Raw genomic sequence first — 18571 nt, forward strand, 5'->3', positions numbered from 1 at the left:
TCCACCAATCCACCAACCCTTTCGACCATCACTTCTCTCACCCTATACATGCCTTTAATCCGAAAACAAAAGAGAGATCTTAACATCACAGATTTGGAAGCATATACTATGGCATTTAAGGAGGCAATCAATGCTAAATTCGAAACATTCAAGGCACAAATGGAAGATAAGATTCAGACTCTCTTTACCGAACTCAGTTTGGGCCGACCACTAAGCTCGAAGAAACCACATCAAGGGGAGAGCTCTAACCAATCGCACCAAGCCCAAAGAGATGACTTCCAAGAGAGAGGAGGCTCTATTACTGATCCTAGCTATCCATGCATGAGGATGGATTTCCCTAGGTGGGAAGAAGGAGACCCGATTGGTTGGATCTCATAGGCAGAGCGATATTTTTGGTACCACAAAACCACGGACACATCTATGGTAAAAATTACAGCTATACATCTTGAAGGAGATGCCATATAGTGGTTTGACTAGTTTGAATACACTCATGAAGTCCTCTCATGGGGACAATTCAAAGAAGGACTACTGATCCGCTTCAGACCAACCAATTACGAGAACATTGACGGATAACTAGCAAAGATCCGGCAAACCTCCACCATTCAAGAGTACCAAACCAGGTTTGAAAGGTTATCTAATCAAACTCATGATTGGTTTCAAAAACAACTATTGGGGACCTTTATTGAGGGCCGAAAGCCAGAGATCCGGGGAGAAGTTTAAGTGCGACGACCGTACACACTTATGGCAGCCATCTCTTTCGCACGATTTCAAGTGGAGCGATTGAACCATAAAGCCTGGAGGACTAGGGTTGCTCACCAATTAGCAATACTGAAGCCCTCAGCCCCCCTACTATCAACCGAGTCCTTGCACCAAAAAGTTTGACAAGAGAAGAACTCCGGGAGTGATCTGCGAAGGGGTTATATTGGCATTACGACGAGCCGTGGAGTCATGAACATCGCTGTAGTAAAGGGAGACTTCTTATGATTGAACCAGTAGAAGAAGAGGCCATTGAACATCTAGAAGAGAGTCTTAAACATGAATTAGAAGATGCAGAAGAAGAGCCACAACTGACCGAAGTTATGGTACATGCACTAGCTGGCTACTCAAACCCGCAAACGATGAAAGTTGGAGGCCTTCTCAAATAACAACCGATCACTATTCTCATCGACACGGGAAGTACTAATAACTTACTAAACAATAAGGTTGCTGTCTAGATGGCCTTACCTATCAAGAATTGTAGTAGGTTTGACGTTAAGGTTGCCGACGGATGGATTTTGAAGTATGATCATAGGCTCCCGCAAGTGAAACTTTTGCTGCAGGACCAAGAGATAATTACATATTTCTCCCTCCTCCCTCTTGATGATCATGAGGCCATGCTTAGAATTGAATGGTTGATGACATTAGGTGATATTTCCTGTAATTTTATGAAACTAATTATGAAATAGTGATACTGTATAGGAAACGTGGGGGCGACGTAACGAGGATTTGCACACAACAAATGGAGAAGGTTTTGCATAAAGTATGCAGCAGCTTTTTGGTACAACTTAAGCAGAAAACTAAGGGAGAGCTAATAGAATTTGAAGATCCAAATCTACTTCCTTTGCTTACTGATTTTTTAGATATATTTGACGAACCACACAACCTACCTCTTACCCGTCAGCATGATCATTATATAACGATTCTTCCAAGCAAACCTCCAGCAAATACTCGGCTATATCAGTATCTATATCTCCAGAAGGATGAAATAGAAAGGATTGTAAAAGAGATTCTCAAAACAGGAGTTATTCGGCCAAGTTACAACCTCTACTCCTCACCGGTGCTACTTGTACGCAAGAAGGACGGAACATGGCGAATATGTGTTGATTACCAAGATCTCAATGGCACAATCATCAAGGATAAATACCCTATTCCAGTAGTAGATGAATTGTTAGATGAAAGGGAGCACAAATCTTCACAAAGCTGAACCTTCGATCCGGGTATCATCAAATATGAGTGTGCGAAGAAGACATACCGAAAATCGCCTTTCGAACACACAACGACCACTACGAATTTTTGCTTTCTTCAACAAAAGGTGGAATATCTTGAGCATATCATATCAGATGAAGGTGTGATAGTGGACCCCTCCAAAATAGAAGCAATGCAGAACTAGCCAACCCCGAGGAACATAAACTTGCTACGTGACTTTCTCGGTTTAATAGGCTACAACCGCAAGTTCATGAAAAACTATGGAAAGATCAGTGCACTACTCACTTCTCTATTGAAAAATGATACCTTCTAATGGTTGGACAAAGCCTTCCCAGCCTTCGACAAACTTAAGGTAGCCATGACGACGATACCGGTGCTAGCGCTACCAGATTTCAACTGACCCTTCATCATTAAGGCCGATGCATCTGGAGTCGGAATTGGAGATGTTCTCATATAAGATAGTCGACCACTCACATACACTAGCATGGCATTGTCTCCCTCCTATCAAAACATGTCAACATATGATAAGGAGATGCTTGCCATTGTGCACGAAACAACGAGGTGGAGATCATACTTGATCGGGCGATGCTTTCAAATCAAGATCGACCATAAAAGCCTAAAATATTTCTTGGAGCAGAAGATATCTTCCCCCAAGCAGCAAAAATAAGTAACAAAGCTTCTTGGATATAATTATGAAATAACTTACAAAAAGGGGAAAGAGAATGTTGTTGCAGATGCGCTTTCACGGCTACCTAAGCAAGCTACATTTTTGGTCATTTCAATTTCGACTAGTGACTTCCTTGAGGATATTAAAAGGGAATGACAGGAAGATCCAAAGACCAGTAAGATCATAAAAAAATTAGAGGAAGCACCAAGCTCTGTGACTCATTACAATTGGGACTTAAAAGAATTATGCTATAAGGGACACATTGTGCTTGTAACAAATTCTACTTGCATCTTCACGAGCAAATTCTGGACAAAGTTATTCCATATGCAGGGTACTAAATTGAAAATGAGTATGACATATCACCCATAAATCGACGGCTAGATGGAAGTTGTAAATAGATGCTTGGAGACAGCTCAAAGCCACCCATCAAATATGACTACCTAAGGAGAACTCCAGACCCAACCAAGTATAATTATTAATCGACGGATTATGACTCGACGATGATGACCCACTACTGATGTACTAATATAGTGGGTGAACCTATCAACATAAGATGCCACTTGGGAGAACTATGACGACTTGAAGATCAAATTCCCAGAATTCATGAATCATCAGCCTCAAGGACAAGGTTGATTTGAAGAGGGTGGGTCTGTTAGGACTTTAGCTAGGAGAGTCCTAATTGAGAGGGACATTAATGTAAAACCTACCTAACCTGAACCCTATTAAAGAGGTAAAGAGGTCGGCTAGGGTTAGGAGGTTGTTGTTAGGATCGAGAGCACTAAGAGGGGGGGGTGAATTAGTGCAGCGGATAAATTTCAGCGATTAAAAACGAAAGCTGCGTTCATTTGATAAAAACTATTTTGATGCAAAAGCCGATTCTAAGAATACTTATGATTAAGTACAGTTTATGTCTTAAACACAGTTTGCGTCTAAGCGTAGTTTACGCAGTTTGCGTCTAAATGTAGTTTGCGTCTAAATGCAGATTGCGTCTAAGCGCAGTTTGCGTCTAAGATCAGATTGCGTCTAAGCGCAGTGCAGTTTGCGTCTAAGATCAGATTGCGTCTAAGCGCAGTGCAGTTTGCGTCTAAACGCAGTTTTACGTCTAAACACAGTTTTACGTCTAAACGTAGTTTTACGTCTAAACGCAGTTTGCGTCTAAGCGTAGTTTTACGTCTAAACGTAGTTTTACGTCTAAATGCAGTTTGCGTCTAAACGCAGTTTTACGTCTAAACGTAGTTTTACGTTTAAAAGTAGTTTATGTCTAAAACACAGTTTTAAAGGGATCTGAACTTAGAAACTTCGTTCGTAAAAGCGCAGAAGATAGTTTTGCAGAATCAAAACGTAAACGTAAACTGTAACGTATGAAAACACCGATTTACGTCTGAATGCAGATTCGGAAAGATCAGCACTTAGAAACTTGTTCGTAAAGGCGCAGAGAGCAGTAGCTATGTAGGAGGTTTGCAGTAATGATAAAGTGCTCAAAATAAACGCAAACCAGAGATTTAGAGTGGTTCGGTCAGTCTTGACCTACTCCACTTTTGGCTTCCTCCACCGACGAGGTCACCGACGTCAACTAGAGGCCTTCCTTCAATAGGTAAGGCCAACTGCCCTTTTACAGATTCACTCCTTTTGATGGGCTCAGGAGACAACCCTTACAGGACCTTTCTCTCCTCTCTTTATAACTCAAGACTTGAAGAACAGAAAGAGGAGAACTTTAGGACTTTACACAAATTTGAGCTCTTAGAATCACAGAAAAGATCAAGAATTCGGTGTAGGTCTGTATCTTTTCAGTGCTGAATGGGTGGGGTATTTATAGGCCCCAACCCAATTCAAATTTGGAGCTCAAAACGATCAAATCCCGGAATTCCGGGATCAGGCGGTTGTACCTCCTGACTAGAGAGGTTGCACCGCCTGGCAGAGCTCGAAGACTGAGCCCAGGCGGTGCCACCTCTTGACTGAGGCGGTTGCACCTCTCTGCCAGAGCTCGAAGACCGAGCTCAGGCGGTGCCACCTCTCTGTCAGGGAGGTTGCACCGCCCAGTCTAGCTTGAAGACTGAGCTCAGGCGGTGCCACCTCTCTGTCAGGGAGGTTGCATCGCCCAGTCTAGCTCGAAGACTGAGCTTAGGCGGTGCCACCTCTTGATATGAGGAATTCCTCTTACAAGTTCTTTAGATGATATTTGAGTGATTAGTTTCATGCTAGTATGACCTAATCTTCTATGCCATAGCCAAGCATCCTCATTTAAAACCGAAAAACACATTTCATTACACAAATCATTGATGTCAATAGTGTATATGTTATTTTGTTTTAATGCAATCATATACATATTTTTATGGGGTTTTTCAATGATACAAGCATTAGATTCGAATTTGACAATGTATCCTTTATCATATAATTGACTAATGCTCAAGAGGTTATGTTTTAAACCATCAACTAACAAAACATCTTCAATAAAGAAGTTGGATTTGTTACCTATGGTTCCTTTGCCAATGATTTTACCCTTGTTGTTGTCTCCGAAGGTAACATAGCCTTCATCTATGCTAGTGAGCTTAGAGAATTGAGATGGATCTCCGGTCATATGCCTTGAGCATCCACTATCAAGGTACCATCTCTTGCTCCTAGCTTGGGATGGTGTGGGTTTCTACAAGAAAGGATAATTTTTAGGTACCCATTTGCTTTTGGGTGCCTCAAAGATAGATCTACATTGTTTATCATGTTGCATAGAGTTTATCATGGTTCCTTTAGGAACCCAAATCAATTTATTTGGACTAATTTTCTTGAATGGACAATAATGTGTCTTGTGTCCAATTTTGCAACAAAAGTTGCATTTTGCTTGGTGTTGAACATGTAAGATGGAGCCTTTTATAAAAGTGGTTGGATTTAGGTGAGGACTTCTCACAAATCCAATTCCACTTCTTTTTGGAATGTGACCCTTGTTTGCAAGGATCATGTTCAATGACTTGCTACCAACCTCGAATTTCTTCAAGGTGTCCTTGAGTAGCAAGTTTTCTTTTTGGAGAGTTTCTAAATCATGACATTTGATACATGAATTTAAACTATCATGATGTTCAACTTTTAACTTGTCAAACTCACAAGTAAGACTGTCATGCACCTTTTTCAGCAATTTGTATTTTCTACTGATACTCTTGCATTCATCAAATAGGTCATTGAAAGCATTTAATAATTCATCGAAAGATAAATCAGGATTTAATGAATTCGTTACCTCCTCTCCGATAGCCATTAAGGCGTAATGAGCAACTTGCTCGGTGTTGGACTCCTCTTCCTCAGATGCGCTCGAATCATCCCATGTTGCTTTGAGCGCCTTCTTCTTTGTTGTTCTCTTTTTGGCTTGGGGACAATCACTCTTGTAGTGTCCCGGCTTTTTGCACTCATAGCAAATAACTTGATCCTTCTTGGGTTCAAGTTTATTTTTAGTATCATTCTTAAACTTGTTTCTTTTAATGAATTTTTAAAATTTTCTAGTTAGAAGTGCCAAGTCATCGTCACAGTCCTCATCACTTGAGTTTTCTCTCAAGTGATCTTCCAAAGTTCTAAGTGCCATATCCTTCCTGTTCTTTGGAAGGATGTCTTCTTGCTCTTCATGAGCTTTGCAAGTCATCTCGTAGGTAATTAATGACCCAATTAGTTCTTCAAGAGGGAAGTTGTTTAAATCTTTTGCCTCTTGAATAGCAGTGACTTTAGGATCCCAACTCTTAGGAAGGGATCTTAGTATCTTATTTACGAGCTCAAAATCAGAAAATCTTTTTCCGAGTCCTTTTAGACCGTTGACAACATCCGTGAAGCGGGTAAACATGTCGCCAATAGTCTCACTCGGTTTCATCCGAAAAAGTTCAAAAGAGTGTAACAAAAGATTGATTTTTGACTCTTTCACTCTACTTGTGCCTTCATGAGTCACTTCGAGTGTGTGCCAAATATCAAATGCAGTTTCACAAATCGAAACACGATTAAATTCGTTTTTGTCAAGTGCGCAAAATAAGGCATTCATAGCCTTTGCATTAAGAGCGAAAGCCTTCTTTTCCGAATTGTTCCAATCGATCATTGGAAGAGAAGACTTTGAAAAACCATTCTCAACAAGATTCCAGAGTTCTACGTCCATAGAAATAAGGAAGATCCTCATTCGGGTCTTCCAATAGGTGTAGTCCGTCCCATTAAACATGGGTGGACGTGTAATGGAATGGCCCTCTTGGTTTCCGACGTAAGCCATCTCTCTTGGATTTTAATCCGTTTGAGAGTTAACCGGGCTCTGATACCAATTGTTAGGATCGAGAGCACTAAGAGGGGGGGGGGGTGAATTAGTGCAGTGGAAAAATTTCAGCGATTAAAAACGAAAGCTGCGTTCGTTTGATAAAAACTATTTTGATGCAAAAGCCGATTCTAAGAATACTTATGATTAAGTGCAGTTTATGTCTTAAACACAATTTGCGTCTAAGCGCAGTTTACGCAGTTTGCGTCTAAATGCAGTTTGCGTCTAAATGCAGATTGCGTCTAAGCGCAGTTTGTGTCTAAGAGCAGTTTGCGTCTAAACGCAGTTTTACGTCTAAACACAGTTTTACGTCTAAACGTAGTTTTACGTCTAAACGCCGTTTGCGTCTAAGCGCAGTTTTACGTCTAAACGTAGTTTTACGTCTAAACGCAGTTTGCGTCTAAACGCAGTTTTATGTCTAAACATAGTTTTACGTTTAAAAGTAGTTTACGTCTAAAACACAGTTTTAAAGGGATCTGAACTTAGAAACTTCGTTCGTAAAAGCGCAGAAGATAGTTTTGCAGAATCAAAACGTAAACGTGAACTATAACGTATGAAAACACCGATTTACGTCTGAATGCAGATTCGGAAAGATCAGCACTTAGAAACTTGTTCGTAAAGGCGCAGAGAGCAGTAGCTATGTAGGAGGTTTGCAATAATGATAAAGTGCTCAAAATAAACGCAAACCAGAGATTTAGAGTGGTTCGGTCAGTCTTGACCTACTCCACTTTTGGCTTCCTCCACCGACGAGGTCACCGACGTCAACTAGAGGCCTTCCTTCAATAGGCGAAGGCTAATTGCCCTTTTAAAGATTCACTCTTTTCGATGGGCTCAGGAGACAACCCTTACAGGACCTTTCTCTCCTCTCTTTACAACTCAAGACTTGAAGAACAGAAAGAGGAGAACTTTAGGACTTTACACAAATTTGAGCTCTTAGAATCACAGAAAAGATCAAGAATTCGGTGTAGGTCTGTATCTTTTCAGTGCTGAATGGGTGGGGTATTTATAGGCCCCAACCCAATTCAAATTTGGAGCTCAAAACGATCAAATCCCGGAATTCTGGGATCAGGCGGTTGTACCTCCTGACTGGAGAGGTTGCACCGCCTGGCAGAGCTCGAAGACTGAGCCCAGGCGGTGCCACCTCTTGACTGAGGCGGTTGCACCTCTCTGCCAGAGCTCGAAGACCGAGCTCAGGCGGTTCCACCTCTCTGTCAGGGAGGTTGCACCGCCCAGTCTAGCTCGAAGACTGAGCTCAGGCGGTGCCACCTCTCTGTCAGGGAGGTTGCACCGCCCAGTCTAGCTCGAAGACTGAGCTCAGGCGGTGCCACCTCCTGGCTGGGGAGGTTGCACCGCCCAGTCTCGCTGGGAGGCTTAGCCCACGCGGTGCCACCTCCTGGCTTAGGCGGTTGCACATCCTGGTGCAATCAGGGTCCGAATGGTTAGCTCCATTCGGCCCAATTTCAGTCTTTTAGGGGCCCAATTGCCCCAAGATTAAGCTAATGGGATCACCTCCCATTTTTCAACTTAATCAATGTTCTAACTACGATTAGATCTAAGACAATTTCTGTAGCTTTGCTTCGGTGCGTCAATCGCTTCTTCCGGTGAGTTTCCGGCGAACTTCCGTCGATCATCCGATGAACCCTCGGTGATGCTTCTGCGGACTTCCGGCAAACTCCTGGACTTTGCGACGATCCACTTGGCGAGTTCCAACGAGCTTCGCTTGGCAAGCTTCTGGACTTCTCGGATATGTTCTCGCAGAACCTCCGACGACCGTCCGAACTTCCGTCGAACTCTCGAACTCCCAACGTGATCATGATCTTGACTCCGGCACAACTCCTGCTGCTTGTCTAACTTTCATCGTAGTTAATCCTGCACACTTATCTCAATACATAGATTAGACAACAAATGACAATTGACTTCATCATCAAAATCCGAGATTCAACAATCTCCCCCTTTTTGATGATGACAATCAATTGATAATGGAGTTATCCTTAACTCCCCCTGTCTATATGCTATAGTTGAGATAAGTCAACCTTGAATTCAAGACCTAAGAATTCAAGTGACGTATTGATAAGTTAGATCAGTTAAACTTATCAATACTCCCATCATGATACTCATCATGATGTATCACTTCAAAGATGATGTCAAGGCTTGACATACATCATCAAGTTTGTATGATTGTGTTTGTAACTATTCATCATGTAGTTTGAACATTATCATATAAAGCTGTGAAGCACTATTACATGATGCACACATTTGAAATATTCTAGCAAGTTTTGCATTTTCTTCACATGAAAAGATATCAACTCAGGGCATAATGCAAACTTTAGCACATGTTCATATATCTCTTGGTGATGCAAGGATGGCACAACCATAGCAGTGTTTATAGCATCTCTCATAGTATTTCTAATCATGGCAGTGTTTATCAATTCATATATCTCCCCCTTTGTCATCAACAAAAAGCATAGTAATTATGATGCCAGGAAAATAATAATAGCAAGCTTATAGAGGAATTTTACATGGATTGCTTTAAATACTTCTTCCCCTTTTTGTTATAATCAATTGTCTATGTAAAGATTTTGCAGGATGGAATACATACACATGAATCACTTCATCAAATCTATTTCAGAAACTTATTTCTCATGAAGGTGTATGAGAAAATCTGTTTTATAGCATTCGAATAAATAAGATGCATTCGGACAAGATTTTGTTGCAGATTTTCACATATAATCATAGAAACATGGCAATCAAGTGATTTGATCATTCAATATAGTCCGAAAAATAATTTTAACAAATTTATCTATTCGGACACATCAACATTCCTAATTCTCTTCGAATTAAATCAAATTGTTCTTCACTTAGAGGTTTTGTAAAAATGTCAGCTAGTTGATGTTTAGTATCAATGAACTCTATGGTTACGTCATGATTAGTGACATGATCTCGTATAAAGTGATGTCTAATATCAATATGTTTTGTTCTTGAGTGTTGTATAGGATTCTTAGTTAAGCATATTGCACTCGTGTTATCACATTTAATGGGAATATCTTTAAGATTAACTTTGTAATCTTCTAAAGTGTTTTTCATCCATACAACTTGTGCACAGTATGCACTTGCTGCAATATATTCAGCTTCGGTTGTTGATAGAGCAACCGAGCTTTGTTTCTTAGATGACCAGGAAACAAGGGCATGTCCTAAAAATTGACATGATCCTGATGTGCTTTTTCTATCTAGTCTATAGCCAGCGAAGTCCGCATCAGCATAAGCTGTTAACTCAAAATTTTCTGATTTTGGGTACCATAATCCTAGATTTGTGGTTCCATTAAGATATCTAAGTATTCTTTTAACTGCTTTGAGATGAGATATCTTACGGTTTGATTGAAATCTAGCACAAAGTCTTACACTGAACATGATGTCTGGTCTGGTGGCAGTGAGGTAAAGTAAACTTCCTATCATGCCCCTATAAGTTTTTTGATCAAAGCTTTCTCCACTTTCATCAATTTCTAACTTAGTGGAGGTGCTCATAGGAGTGTTACTAGCCTTTGAGTTGTTCATATTAAACCTTTTTAATAAATTCATGGCATATTTAGTTTGACTAATAAAGATGCCATTGCTTAGTTGTTTGATTTGTAAACCTAAGAAGAATGTTAATTCTCCCATTAAGCTCATTTCGAATTCAAGACTCATAGTTTTAGCAAAAGATTCACAAAGAGATTCATTTGTAGAGCCAAAGATGATATCATCAACATAAATCTGAACAATGAGAAAATTATTTTCAAAATTCTTGATAAACAATGTAGTATCAACCTTGCCTTTTGTAAAGTTATTTTTGATAAGAAAAGAACTAAGTCTCTCATACTAAGCCCTTGGGGCTTGTTTTAAACCATAGAGAGCTTTAGTTAATCTAAACACATGATTAGGGAGACTATTATTTTCAAATCCAGGAGGTTGTTCAACATAAACTTCTTCGGAAATAAAGCCATTTAAAATAGCGCTTTTAACATCCATTTGAAATAACTTAAAATTATTACTACTAGCGTAGGCAAGGAGCATCCTTATGGCTTCCAATCGAGCCACAGGTGCGAAGGTTTCTTCGTAATCGATACCTTCTTCTTGGTTGAAACCTTTGGCCACTAATCTAGCCTTGTTTCTAACCACGATACCATTTTCATCTTGCTTGTTTCTAAAAACCCATTTAGTACCAATTACTAAATGGTCATTTGGCCTAGGAACAAGCGTCCACACCTCATTTCTCTCAAATTGATTCAATTCATCTTGCATTGCGATAATCCATGAATCATCTTTCATGGCTTCATCAACACATTTGGGTTCAATTTGGGAGAGAAAGGCGGCGTTGGCACAAAAATTTTTAAAAGAAGATCGTGTTTGAACCCCCTTTGATGTGTCTCCTAATATTAGCTCCTTAGGATGAGCATCTACATACTTCCAATCCTTGGGTAAGGATGTTTCGGAAGTGGATGCATCCAAGTTACTAGTTGGAGAAGGGGTTTCATTTAAATTTAAGGAATCAAAATTAACATCATCATCAAGATCATTTGTCTTAATTTCGGAAATCTCATTGAAAACAACATGAATGGATTCTTCAATAATTAAAGTTCTTTTATTGAAGATACGAAAAGCTTTAGAAACCGAAGAATAACCAAGAAAGATTCCTTCATCGGATTTAGCATCAAATTTTCCTAAGTTATCCTTTTCATTTAAGATAAAACACTTACACCCAAAGACTTTAAAATATGAAACATTGGGTTTTTTGTTATTCCATAACTCATAAGGAATTTTGGTGAGTAAGGGTCTTACTAGTACTCTATTCAAAATATAGCATGCAGTGTTTACGGCTTCGGCCCAAAAGTATTTGGGTAGGCTGTGTTCATTCAACATGGTTCTTGCTATTTCTTGTAGATTTCGATTTTTTCTTTCTACTACCCCATTTTGTTGAGGATTTCTTGGAGTAGAGAAATTATGGTTATATCCATTGAGTTCACAGAATTCTTGGAAATCGTGGTTTTGAAATTCTCCACCATGATCGCTTCTTATTGACGAAATCATAGAACCCTTCTCATTTTGAACAAGTTTACAGAACTTGGTAAAATATCTAAAGCATTCATTTTTTTGTTTTAAGAAGTAGGTCCATGTATATCTGCTATAGTCATCAACAATGACAAAGGCGTATTTGCTACCTCCTAGACTTGATGAAGAGATTGGTCCGAACAAGTCCATATGGATCAATTGTAAGGGCCTAGAGGTGCTTATTTGATTTTTAGTCTTGAAACTACCCTTAATCTGTTTACCTAATTGGCAAGCATCACATACATTATCTTTGATGAACTTGATATGAGGAATTCCTCTTACAAGTTCTTTAGATGATATTTGAGTGATTAGTTTCATGCTAGTATGACCTAATCTTCTATGCCATAGCCAAGCATCCTCATTTAAAACCGAAAAACACATTTCATTACACAAATCATTGATGTCAATAGTGTATATGTTATTTTGTTTTAATGCAATCATATACATATTTTTATGGGGTTTTTCAATGATACAAGCATTAGATTCGAATTTGACAATGTATCCTTTATCATATAATTGACTAATGCTCAAGAGGTTATGTTTTAAACCATCAACTAACAAAACATCTTCAATAAAGAAGTTGGATTTGTTACCTATGGTTCCTTTGCCAATGATTTTACCCTTGTTGTTGTCTCCGAAGGTAACATAGCCTTCATCTATGCTAGTGAGCTTAGAGAATTGAGATGGATCTCCGGTCATATGCCTTGAGCATCCACTATCAAGGTACCATCTCTTGCTCCTAGCTTGGGATGGTGTGGGTTTCTACAAGAAAGGATAATTTTTAGGTACCCATTTGCTTTTGGGTGCCTCAAAGATAGATCTACATTGTTTATCATGTTGCATAGAGTTTATCATGGTTCCTTTAGGAACCCAAATCAATTTATTTGGACTAATTTTCTTGAATGGACAATAATGTGTCTTGTGTCCAATTTTGCAACAAAAGTTGCATTTTGCTTGGTGTTGAACATGTAAGATGGAGCCTTTTATAAAAGTGGTTGGATTTAGGTGAGGACTTCTCACAAATCCAATTCCACTTCTTTTTGGAATGTGACCCTTGTTTGCAAGGATCATGTTCAATGACTTGCTACCAACCTCGAATTTCTTCAAGGTGTCCTTGAGTAGCAAGTTTTCTTTTTGGAGAGTTTCTAAATCATGACATTTGATACATGAATTTAAACTATCATGATGTTCAACTTTTAACTTGTCAAACTCACAAGTAAGACTGTCATGCACCTTTTTCAGCAATTTGTATTTTCTACTGATACTCTTGCATTCATCAAATAGGTCATTGAAAGCATTTAATAATTCATCGAAAGATAAATCAGGATTTAATGAATTCGTTACCTCCTCTCCGATAGCCATTAAGGCGTAATGAGCAACTTGCTCGGTGTTGGACTCCTCTTCCTCAGATGCGCTCGAATCATCCCATGTTGCTTTGAGCGCCTTCTTCTTTGTTGTTCTCTTTTTGGCTTGGGGACAATCACTCTTGTAGTGTCCCGGCTTTTTGCACTCATAGCAAATAACTTGATCCTTCTTGGGTTCAAGTTTATTTTTAGTATCATTCTTAAACTTGTTTCTTTTAATGAATTTTTAAAATTTTCTAGTTAGAAGTGCCAAGTCATCGTCACAGTCCTCATCACTTGAGTTTTCTCTCAAGTGATCTTCCAAAGTTCTAAGTGCCATATCCTTCCTGTTCTTTGGAAGGATGTCTTCTTGCTCTTCATGAGCTTTGCAAGTCATCTCGTAGGTAATTAATGACCCAATTAGTTCTTCAAGAGGGAAGTTGTTTAAATCTTTTGCCTCTTGAATAGCAGTGACTTTAGGATCCCAACTCTTAGGAAGGGATCTTAGTATCTTATTTACGAGCTCAAAATCAGAAAATCTTTTTCCGAGTCCTTTTAGACCGTTGACAACATCCGTGAAGCGGGTAAACATGTCGCCAATAGTCTCACTCGGTTTCATCCGAAAAAGTTCAAAAGAGTGTAACAAAAGATTGATTTTTGACTCTTTCACTCTACTTGTGCCTTCATGAGTCACTTCGAGTGTGTGCCAAATATCAAATGCAGTTTCACAAATCGAAACACGATTAAATTCGTTTTTGTCAAGTGCGCAAAATAAGGCATTCATAGCCTTTGCATTAAGAGCGAAAGCCTTCTTTTCCGAATTGTTCCAATCGATCATTGGAAGAGAAGACTTTGAAAAACCATTCTCAACAAGATTCCAGAGTTCTACGTCCATAGAAATAAGGAAGATCCTCATTCGGGTCTTCCAATAGGTGTAGTCCGTCCCATTAAACATGGGTGGACGTGTAATGGAATGGCCCTCTTGGTTTCCGACGTAAGCCATCTCTCTTGGATTTTAATCCGTTTGAGAGTTAACCGGGCTCTGATACCAATTGTTAGGATCGAGAGCACTAAGAGGGGGGGGGGTGAATTAGTGCAGTGGAAAAATTTCAGCGATTAAAAACGAAAGCTGCGTTCGTTTGATAAAAACTATTTTGATGCAAAAGCCGATTCTAAGAATACTTATGATTAAGTGCAGTTTATGTCTTAAACACAATTTGCGTCTAAGCGCAGTTTACGCAGTTTGCGTCTAAATGCAGTTTGCGTCTAAATGCAGATTGCGTCTAAGCGCAGTTTGTGTCTAAGAGCAGTTTGCGTCTAAGATCAGATTGCATCTAAGCGCAGTGCAGTTTGCGTCTAAACGCAGTTTTACGTCTAAACACAGTTTTACGTCTAAACGTAGTTTTACGTCTAAACGCCGTTTGCGTCTAAGCGCAGTTTTACGTCTAAACGTAGTTTTACGTCTAAACGCAGTTTGCGTCTAAACGCAGTTTTATGTCTAAACATAGTTTTACGTTTAAAAGTAGTTTACGTCTAAAACACAGTTTTAAAGGGATCTGAACTTAGAAACTTCGTTCGTAAAAGCGCAGAAGATAGTTTTGCAGAATCAAAACGTAAACGTGAACTATAACGTATGAAAACACCGATTTACGTCTGAATGCAGATTCGGAAAGATCAGCACTTAGAAACTTGTTCGTAAAGGCGCAGAGAGCAGTAGCTATGTAGGAGGTTTGCAATAATGATAAAGTGCTCAAAATAAACGCAAACCAGAGATTTAGAGTGGTTCGGTCAGTCTTGACCTACTCCACTTTTGGCTTCCTCCACCGACGAGGTCACCGACGTCAACTAGAGGCCTTCCTTCAATAGACGAAGGCTAATTGCCCTTTTAAAGATTCACTCTTTTCGATGGGCTCAGGAGACAACCCTTACAGGACCTTTCTCTCCTCTCTTTACAACTCAAGACTTGAAGAACAGAAAGAGGAGAACTTTAGGACTTTACACAAATTTGAGCTCTTAGAATCACAGAAAAGATCAAGAATTCGGTGTAGGTCTGTATCTTTTCAGTGCTGAATGGGTGGGGTATTTATAGGCCCCAACCCAATTCAAATTTGGAGCTCAAAACGATCAAATCCCGGAATTCTGGGATCAGGCGGTTGTACCTCCTGACTGGAGAGGTTGCACCGCCTGGCAGAGCTCGAAGACTGAGCCCAGGCGGTGCCACCTCTTGACTGAGGCGGTTGCACCTCTCTGCCAGAGCTCGAAGACCGAGCTCAGGCGGTTCCACCTCTCTGTCAGGGAGGTTGCACCGCCCAGTCTAGCTCGAAGACTGAGCTCAGGCGGTGCCACCTCTCTGTCAGGGAGGTTGCACCGCCCAGTCTAGCTCGAAGACTGAGCTCAGGCGGTGCCACCTCCTGGCTGGGGAGGTTGCACCGCCCAGTCTCGCTGGGAGGCTTAGCCCACGCGGTGCCACCTCCTGGCTTAGGCGGTTGCACATCCTGGTGCAATCAGGGTCCGAATGGTTAGCTCCATTCGGCCCAATTTCAGTCTTTTAGGGGCCCAATTGCCCCAAGATTAAGCTAATGGGATCACCTCCCATTTTTCAACTTAATCAATGTTCTAACTACGATTAGATCTAAGACAATTTCTGTAGCTTTGCTTCGGTGCGTCAATCGCTTCTTCCGGTGAGTTTCCGGCGAACTTCCGTCGATCATCCGATGAACCCTCGGTGATGCTTCTGCGGACTTCCGGCAAACTCCTGGACTTTGCGACGATCCACTTGGCGAGTTCCAACGAGCTTCGCTTGGCAAGCTTCTGGACTTCTCGGATATGTTCTCGCAGAACCTCCGACGACCGTCCGAACTTCCGTCGAACTCTCGAACTCCCAACGTGATCATGATCTTGACTCCGGCACAACTCCTGCTGCTTGTCTAACTTTCATCGTAGTTAATCCTGCACACTTATCTCAATACATAGATTAGACAACAAATGACAATTGACTTCATCATCAAAATCCGAGATTCAACAATCTCCCCCTTTTTGATGATGACAATCAATTGATAATGGAGTTATCCTTAACTCCCCCTGTCTATATGCTATAGTTGAGATAAGTCAACCTTGAATTCAAGACCTAAGAATTCAAGTGACGTATTGATAAGTTAGATCAGTTAAACTTATCAATACTCCCATCATGATACTCATCATGATGTATCACTTCAAAGATGATGTCAAGGCTTGACATACATCATCAAGTTTGTATGATTGTGTTTGTAACTATTCATCATGTAGTTTGAACATTATCATATAAAGCTGTGAAGCACTATTACATGATGCACACATTTGAAATATTCTAGCAAGTTTTGCATTTTCTTCACATGATAAGATATCAACTCAGGGCATAATGCAAACTTTAGCACATGTTCATATATCTCTTGGTGATGCAAGGATGGCACAACCATAGCAGTGTTTATAGCATCTCTCATAGTATTTCTAATCATGGCAGTGTTTATCAATTCATATATCTCCCCCTTTGTCATCAACAAAAAGCATAGTAATTATGATGCCAGGAAAATAATAATAGCAAGCTTATAGAGGAATTTTACATGGATTGCTTTAAATACTTCTTCCCCTTTTTGTTATAATCAATTGTCTATGTAAAGATTTTGCAGGATGGAATACATACACATGAATCACTTCATCAAATCTATTTCAGAAACTTATTTCTCATGAAGGTGTACGAGAAAATCTGTTTTATAGCATTCGAATAAATAAGATGCATTCGGACAAGATTTTGTTGCAGATTTTCACATATAATCATAGAAACATGGCAATCAAGTGATTTGATCATTCAATATAGTCCGAAAAATAATTTTAACAAATTTATCTATTCGGACATATCAACATTCCTAATTCTCTTCGAATGAAATCAAATTGTTCTTCACTTAGAGGTTTTGTAAAAATGTCAGCTAGTTGATGTTTAGTATCAATGAACTCTATGGTTACGTCATGATTAGTGACATGATCTCGTATAAAGTGATGTCTAATATCAATATGTTTTGTTCTTGAGTGTTGTATAGGATTCTTAGTTAAGCATATTGCACTCGTGTTATCACATTTAATGGGAATATCTTTAAGATTAACTTTGTAATCTTCTAAAGTGTTTTTCATCCATACAACTTGTGCACAGTATGCACTTGCTGCAATATATTCAGCTTCGGTTGTTGATAGAGCAACCGAGCTTTGTTTCTTAGATGACCAGGAAACAAGGGCATGTCCTAAAAATTGACATGATCCTGATGTGCTTTTTCTATCTAGTCTATAGCCAGCGAAGTCCGCATCAGCATAAGCTGTTAACTCAAAATTTTCTGATTTTGGGTACCATAATCCTAGATTTGTGGTTCCATTAAGATATCTAAGTATTCTTTTAACTGCTTTGAGATGAGATATCTTACGGTTTGATTGAAATCTAGCACAAAGTCTTACACTGAACATGATGTCTGGTCTGGTGGCAGTGAGGTAAAGTAAACTTCCTATCATGCCCCTATAAGTTTTTTGATCAAAGCTTTCTCCACTTTCATCAATTTCTAACTTAGTGGAGGTGCTCATAGGAGTGTTACTAGCCTTTGAGTTGTTCATATTAAACCTTTTTAATAAATTCATGGCATATTTAGTTTGACTAATAAAGATGCCATTGCTTAGTTGTTTGATTTGTAAACCTAAGAAGAATGTTAATTCTCCCATTAAGCTCATTTCGAATTCAAGACTCATAGTTTTAGCAAAAGATTCACAAAGAGATTCATTTGTAGAGCCAAAGATGATATCATCAACATAAATCTGAACAATGAGAAAATTATTTTCAAAATTCTTGATAAACAATGTAGTATCAACCTTGCCTTTTGTAAAGTTATTTTTGATAAGAAAAGAACTAAGTCTCTCATACTAAGCCCTTGGGGCTTGTTTTAAACCATAGAGAGCTTTAGTTAATCTAAACACATGATTAGGGAGACTATTATTTTCAAATCCAGGAGGTTGTTCAACATAAACTTCTTCGGAAATAAAGCCATTTAAAATAGCGCTTTTAACATCCATTTGAAATAACTTAAAATTATTACTACTAGCGTAGGCAAGGAGCATCCTTATGGCTTCCAATCGAGCCACAGGTGCGAAGGTTTCTTCGTAATCGATACCTTCTTCTTGGTTGAAACCTTTGGCCACTAATCTAGCCTTGTTTCTAACCACGATACCATTTTC

This window comes from Musa acuminata, chromosome BXJ2-11, assembly GCF_036884655.1.
Source record: "Musa acuminata AAA Group cultivar baxijiao chromosome BXJ2-11, Cavendish_Baxijiao_AAA, whole genome shotgun sequence".
NCBI lineage: Eukaryota > Viridiplantae > Streptophyta > Magnoliopsida > Zingiberales > Musaceae > Musa > Musa acuminata.